This window comes from Gossypium hirsutum, chromosome A11 (assembly GCF_007990345.1).
Source record: "Gossypium hirsutum isolate 1008001.06 chromosome A11, Gossypium_hirsutum_v2.1, whole genome shotgun sequence".
Taxonomy (NCBI): domain Eukaryota; kingdom Viridiplantae; phylum Streptophyta; class Magnoliopsida; order Malvales; family Malvaceae; genus Gossypium; species Gossypium hirsutum.
The window spans coordinates 96,575,651-96,583,841 of NC_053434.1; the positions used below are offsets into that span (position 1 = coordinate 96,575,651).

Genomic DNA, 8,191 nt, shown 5'->3' on the forward strand with positions numbered 1-8,191 from the left:
GATCACTTACTATTGAGCTTGGAAGCTTCGAAGCCCTAGCCATGGCTCCCCTCTTGATTTACACGGCCATGGGAGGAAGATGGACACTAATTTGACTTTTATTTTGTCTTCTAGTTCATTTTACCCGTAAATGACCAAAATGCCCTTATTACTAATCTTTCAAAATTTACCCATCCAAGGTCATTTTGTCCAAATTTTTAGAACTTGGTCAAATTACTCTTTAAGGACCCCTAATTAATAATCTAATTCAATTTCATGCAAATTGATTCTAGAACACAAGTTGTACAAATTATTGGATTTAGTCCTTAAAGTCTAATTAAGCACTTTTCACATAAAATTTCCTCATGAAATTTTCACACCAACATAGAAACATATCATAGACATTATAATAATTATAAAATAATTATTACCATCTCGGATCTATAGTCTCGAAACCACTATTCCGACTAGGCCCTAATTCGGGATGTTACAAGCATCGTTCTGATAATTCGCAATTAATTAATCATGGAGTCAGTTCACAAGAAGTATCATAATTGAAAACTCCTTATTGTATACCCTTTACAAAAACAATTCATCCAACTATTTTGTCCAATGACCTCGTTATGTGTGTGTTACCTTCATATGATATCCTTGATTCTTTTGAGTTAAATTCGCTCACCTTATACAATCTTATTTTATCTCATGGTCATCATTGTATCTTCTTAATGATTAATATGATCATTGTAAACAAATGACTGTGACAAATTGCTCGTTCGAGAACAAGCAACTCGTGGCCACATTCCATATTTATCAATCCACATAATGCCAATGAAAAGATATCATTAACTCTTTAATTGAGGTATGAATTCCATTGTTTCTAGTAAACACATGCCATACACAAGTCATGTACCCAACATACCGACTATGGGCTTGATCATCTTTAGAGCATAAGTCTCTACTTATATCAAAGCACATGAGTTGCATACGCATGGTCAATGACAAACTTAGGATTTAGGTAAATCACACCATGAACGGCACAAGTGAATTAATTCACAAATGGATTCAGAAGTAATTCATCTTAAGTTCAGTCTAATGTATCATTCTACCAATGAATACATCTATGTCTCTACTCGTGGAGTGATAAACCATAAATTATACATATTTTTATCCCCTGCTTAGCACATTTTTGGATGAATTATCCCTAGATTTGGTGAATTTGATGCTTCTAATCATTTAATTTCATGTTCTATACTTAGATGAGCATAGGAGAGTAAAAAGACGGGCCAAAAACAGAGAAAATGGGCCAATGAGGGAAATCAACACGGCCTAGACTTCCTCACATGGGTAGATCACACGGTCGTGTCTTTTTAGCAGAATTGAGCACGACTTACATGGGTAGACCACACACCCGTGCAGTTTTAATAGGCTCTAACACAGCTTAGACTTCCTTGCACGGGTAGACCACACGCTCGTACCTATTTAACAGTCTTGACCACGGCTTGAAGCTATCGCACACGGGCGTTCACACAGGCGTGTCCCTTCCGGGCCCAAGTATAGTTCTATTCGAAAAAGGCCACTTTTGAGAGATCCTAGGCATTCTAAAGCCTACATTAACACCAAGGAGGAGGCACTCAAAAGACACATGGAGTAAGAAGAAAGGAATTACTCGAAGAAAGCTGATCGATCCATCTCAAAAGCCGGATTCCTCTTCAAGGCTGAAGATCTCCCTTCAATTTCCCTTCATGAGTTTTGGGTTTTTTTATGTTTTGTATTATTTATTATTCTGAGATGTTTTCTTTTATAATTATGAACTAAATCCCTAAATACCTAAGGGGAATGAAACCTAAGACGAATCTTGTTATTATTATCTGAATTGTATGATAAATATTTGACTTGTTCTTAATTATGTGTTCTTAATTCTTGTTTTGATATTCCAGGATATTGATTCAAGTATTGATGTGCTTAGTCAGAGGAGAAAAAGTCCCTGCCAAAGAGTAGATCTTGCATAATTAAGCGGAGTTGATTGCACGCCTAAAGATAGGGTGACAAGATTTTTCCAGATTACGGTGAAACCTAATAAGGGAATCCATAGATCGAGTTAATGCAACACTAGGGAGTTAATTAGAAAGAGATTTCAACTAATCAACCTAGGGTTAGATGTTGTTAGTCTCGAGAGAGATAATAATATAAATTAGGGATTTCTACGGATCAATTCAAATGAATAAATCGTCTGATTCAGAGTCAAATAACAAGTGAAGTCTAGGTGGATTTTTTCTTTGGGTATTGTCTTAATCAATCAGCTTTCCCAAAATATTTTCCCAATTTTCTTTCTGTGCGTTCTTAGTTTAGTTAATTAGTTTAGATAAACAAAACCCTTAATTTTTAGGCTAGATAATAAAAAGAAAGTTAATATTAGTACTTTTAGTTCCTTTGGGTTCGACAATCCGGTCTTGCTAAAGCTATACTACTGTTCGACAAGTGTGCTTGCCTTTGTCGTGATAGTTAGTTTTCAAGAGCTTTCAATTGTAAAAAATTATAAAACTTATTGCGATTGTGATATCATCTACGATTAAGTTTTTGGCGCCATTGCCGGGGAACTAAAATATTAAGAACACTTTATTTTTATTACTTTAGCCATTTTACTTTTATTTCAATTTATTTTTTAAGTTTAATTTCACTTTTCTAATTTTTCTTTTATTCGCTTCTGGCAGTTTTTTTATAGTGTATGAGTAGAAGAAACCCGTCAGAACCATTACTTTTTGATAGTGAGATCGACAAAATAGTTCGCAGAAACCAAAGAGACATAAGACGAAGCCTAAGATACACAGAAGAAGAGCAAGAGGACGATATACACACCACAACCAAGGAGACGGCTAAAAATTAGGAAAATCTGCTACCTCCTGCGATTATGGTAGATCCAGTAAATCAGAATCTTGCTCCGCGCACTATGTATGATTATGCTAAACCTAATTTAACAGGTACTGAGTCAAGTATAGTTAGGTATGCTATTACTGCAAATAATTTTGAACTGAAACCTAACACAATTCAAATGATACAACAGTTTATTCAATTTGATGGCTTGCAGGATGAGGATCCAAACACTCACTTAGTGAATTTTCTAGAGCTTTGCGACACTTTTAAAATTAATGGCATTTCTGACGATGCCATTCGTCTTTGGTTATTCCCTTTTTTATTGAGGAATAAAGCTAAACAGTGGTTGAACTCGTTGCCACAAGGGTCAATCACTACTTGGGAACAAATGACCAAAAAGTTTTTATTAAAATAATTTTCACCGGCTAAAACAGTTAAATTACGTAATGATATCTCTCCGTTTGTGCAGATGGATTTAGAGACACTCTATGATGCATGGGAGACATACAAGGATCTATTGAGAAGGTGCCCTCACCATGGGTTACCTCTATGGTTGCAGGTTCAGATGTTTTACAATGGTGTGAACCCCTCAACAAGGCAAATTATCAACGCAGCCACCGGTGGAAATTTGAATAACAAAACACCTGAAGAAGTTTACGAGTTTAATGAAGAAATGTCACTGAATAACTATCAATGGCAAGTCATGAGAACAAAACCGAAAAAATCAGCTAGTGTTTTTAACGTCGATTTAGTCACAATGCTCTCCACTCAGGTAGAACTTTTGAATAAGAAAATTGATGGTTTACTTGGTTCTTCACAGGTTCACCCAGTAATGCAGTGCGAAGCAAGTGGAGGTGGATCGAACAATTCAGAATACCCACCCTATGGCCACAACATGGAAAAACGAGTAGCTAAATTATATGGGTAATAATCCTCGACCTCAAAATAATCCTTACAGTAACACTTACAATACAGGTTGGAGGAACCACCCAAATTTTTCATAGGGAGGCCAAGGAAATCAGAGACCACCACCCCCTCCAGGCTTCTAACAATAACCTTACCAGCAAGAGAAAAAGCCGAACCTTGAGGAGATGCTCGTAAAGTTTATCTCGGTGTCAGAAACACATTTTTAGAATACCGAGACGGCACTAAAGAATCAACAAGCATCGATCCAAGGACTCGAAACTCAGATAGGCCAGCTCGCTAAACTGATTTCTGAAAGACCACAAGGTAGCCTACCAAGTAACACTAAATATAACCCAAGGGAACAACTCAATGCCATTACCATTCAAGATGAGGAAGGGTTAGTTGAACTTGATCTAGAACTGAGTCAAGGAACCATAGTAAGTAAAGATAAAAGTGAGGTGGACCACAGTGAGCAAAAACCAATAAGTAAATAGTACAAACCTCGTGTGTCATATCCCAATGTGACAAGGAAAGACCGTTCAGACGAACAATTTGGTAAATTCCTTAAACTATTAAAGAAATTACATATTAACTTACCATTTATTGAAGCTCTTTCGCAGATGCCAAACACAATCAAATTTTTAAAAGAGCCTTTAGTGAATAAGTGGAAGTTGGATAAGGCATCGTATGTGGAGCTGAATGCAGTTTGCTCAGCCATTCTACAGAATAAGCTACCCAACAAATTAAAAGATCTAGGGAGTTTTACTATTTCTTGTTTAATTGGTAGTTTAGATATTAGTAATGCTTTAGCTAATTTAGGGGCTAGTATTAATATCATGCCCTACAAAATTTTTAAACAACTAGGTCTTAGGAAACCCAAACAAACTAGGATGAGTATTCAATTAGCAGATAAAACAATTAGATTTCCTAGGGGTATTATTGAAGATAAATTTATATTCCCAATTGATTTTGTTGTTCTTGACATAGAAGAGGACAGTGATGTGCCTTTAATTTTAGGAAGGCCATTTTTAGCAACTGCTAGAACAATTATTGACGTTGGCACAAGTGAACTCACACTTCGTGTGGGTAATGAAACAATCACTCTCCAAGCTCGTAATTTGAGTAACACATCAAATATCGAGAGTGGTTGTATAAATCATGCTACTATAACTGACCATGTGTAACCTTCTTTGTAGGAAACACATCTGAAGAGCATACATGAGCCATGTTTGAGCAACAACAAAGGACTCATCTATGAAGAACGAAGGCTACAGATCGAGGAATTAGATGAATGGCAGACACATAAATCGAGAACACACGATAAACCAAAACCACGTTACAACAAGCTCAATACCTCACCAAATCAACTTAAGGTTGGAGACAAAGTACTACTAGATGTAGCAGATCCTCGTATTCCCACTTCTGAACCTAATGGAGCAACCCCTCTCACGGTACTCAATATTTTCCCATACAGTACAGTCGAGGTAATTCATCCTAAATTTGGCACTTTTAAGGTAAATAGTACTCGTTTAAAACATTATTTTGATGAGATTGATAGCAGGATTGAGGAGTGTAAACTCCTCGTACCACCATGACCACGAGACAGAGAGGTAAGTCTAGCTTAGACTATAAATAAGCACTTCTCGAGAGGCAACCTGAGCACTAACAGTATTGACTTCTTTAAATTTTAGTTTTTAACATCTAACCTACTAACTAAGTCTTTTGAAAACAGGTTTTCTAATCCACATGGCTAGGCATACGGGCGTGCCTTAGGCCGTGCTCACACCACGGGAGGTGACACAGCCATGCGATACAGCCATGTGAAAATAGAGTACATTTTTTTCCCAACATGGGATTCGATACATTGCCATGGCGTATGACATTGCCGTGGTCGAAACTGTCAAAACAACGCGGGCGTGCGACACGCCCGTGTCTAGAAGCCATGGTTGAAACTGAGAAATTAACGTGAGCATGCGACACGCCCGTGCCCACTACCCGTGGTCGACACTGTCAAACTAACACGGGTGTGTGCCTATATACACGAGCGTGGGAGAAGTGAACGAGTAGAACACGGCCGTGCGTAATAATATGCCCAAGGAACACGAGCGTGTGCTTAATGTCAGATGCGCCCAAATTTGAAAATCGCGAAACACACAGGCTGAAATAAGGGCACACGGCATGCCCCACGACCGTATGCTCCAAAATCTATATAAATCCCCACTATTCATCATCCCCTTCCCTAAATATAAAACCCTAGCCGCTGAAATCTTCTCCCCTACCACTGATTGGCCACCCTAACCCTCTTTTTTTCCTCTCTTTTTCTCTCCTCTTTCTCTCCCTTCTTTCCCTTCTCACCCTTGCGCACCACACGGCTTCACTACCCACGCCCGTGGCCAACCCACACCACCCTTGCACAACCAACACCGTCGCTCCTCCGGTCACTAGTCCTCCACTAACGGTTTCTCTTCTCTTTTACTTTCTTTTTATGCTTACTATCATGTTTTACTCTGTTACTTACATTTTGTCTATTAATCATTCTTATTCTTAGGATGTAGTCAAGTATTTTGACCCTTGTTCTTACAATTATTACCTACTTCCATCTAGTTCATGTTGAATTTAGTCATACTACTACCATACTATTTGCCATAAAATGTCTGTTATCAAGTTAGATTACTTTTGGTTGAGTCTTGTTAGTGTTATTAGTTTGGTTGAATTTGTTAGTTTACTTATATTAATGGTTAATTCTTTGTTAATTTGTTAGCATTTGTTATCTTTTTCATTCTTCTTACAGATATATCATGTCAAATCCACGTAACAAGAAAATCGCCATCCCCGCTTCTAAAAAACGGAAGGGACCTAGAGCCACATCAACAAGCGCATCTGTCGAAATGCGCTACCCCTTCCTCCAATTTCCCTTGGGACCTCAGGAGGAAATTTTTCAGATACTCCGGGCCCAACCCCTAGGTATGGGTCACTGCATTGATTGGGCCGCACTTGAGCAAATCCAAATGGCTGACGCAGTTCGGCCCCTCTTGACCACTGAACCGTGGGGGCTTTTCTTTGAGATCATCGAGCCGACGTACCTCAAGCTTACACTAGAACTCTGTTCGACCTTTCACTTCCAAACCGTTACGATAGAGTTCAATGATCCCGAAATGGTCCAGTTCTGACTCGGTCGTTTGGTTCACCATTTGAGCGTACCTGAGTTCAGAATTGCACTAGGGCTGTATACGAAAGAGTTCATAGACGACAATGAACTTAACACCCTCCATCGCCACATCCACTACTCTCCTTCGAAGTGCTGGAAGGCCCTAGTCCCTGCCTCGGCAACCTATGATCTTAGCCTCTCTAAGGCATTGACCCTCGCCCCATCCCTGAGGTGCCTACATGCCATCTTGGCCCACACTCTGACAGGGTGGCGAGAGAGTACCGGCGTCGTAAACACTCATGACGCCTAATTTTTATGGAGTATGACGCATGGGAACGTGTTCAACCTTTCCTATTTCATCGCCCTCGCCATCGCAATCAGATGGAGCAGCATAGGAAGGGAGTCATCTCTATTGGTCCCTATGTGACTCGACTGGCACGGCACTTCGGGCTCCTCAACACAGCGGCACAAGCATCCTCCCTCACTCTCATCGGTTAGATGTTCCCATAGGGCATCTCGAGTATGCTACACATGAAGATGATCTAGCGACAACGTGGAACTGATCCTCCTCAATATCGCCTCGTCCAGTCAGCTGAGCAGAAGGACCCAGAGGACATTACTGATGATGTCTCTCCACGTCACGAGGACCCATCGCCTCAGCCACCACCTCCTCATCATCCAGTTCATGCGGCAGCTTCATACTCTGACAGCTCTGAGTGCCTCACTCGATTTGAGCAATAGTGTTTTCAACGATTTGATCACATTGATGCTACTCTTCATCAGATTTGTCAGCACCTTCAAATCTCATCGCCACCCCCACCTCGCGAACCATCTGGCAATGAAGATTGTTGAAGACTTTTTTATTTTTATCTTTTACTTTTATTTTTATTTATTTTTAAAGTACTTTTTATATTATTTCTAGTTAATATTATTTCAATTTTAGGATTCACAATTTATATTAAGTAATTTATATTTTTGGTTATTTCTTTACGAGTAATCATGCTTCTTTATATTTCCTAAAGAGTTATTGATTATATCGCAGTTATAAAGAGCTCCCAAGCAGTATTACTTAGGAATATGCAACTCTACTGGGAAAGGTCCTCCACGACTGTCATGCCCTGCTCAACTACGACAATAACTACTAGTAGTTATAATATTCTTTTGGCACAGTACTTATGGAACCCAACCTCTACCACCACCGGAGTATCCTCCTCCAATCTCACCATTTCTTTAGCCGAATACTTTCCATAACTCCAATTCAAGGATTCTATCCACATTCAGGAAGTT

The 8,191-nt window shown here is 39.2% G+C and overlaps 1 non-coding gene across 1 annotated transcript; it reads right to left on the reverse strand.

Annotated features, from left to right (window-relative positions):
- Nucleotides 1-3,286: 3,286 nt before the first annotated feature.
- LOC121210739 (small nucleolar RNA R71) lies at nucleotides 3,287-3,393 on the reverse strand. Its single transcript, XR_005905852.1, has one exon. It is a non-coding gene; the product is annotated as a small nucleolar RNA R71 (small nucleolar RNA).
- Between the last annotated feature and the right edge of the window lie 4,798 nt (nucleotides 3,394-8,191).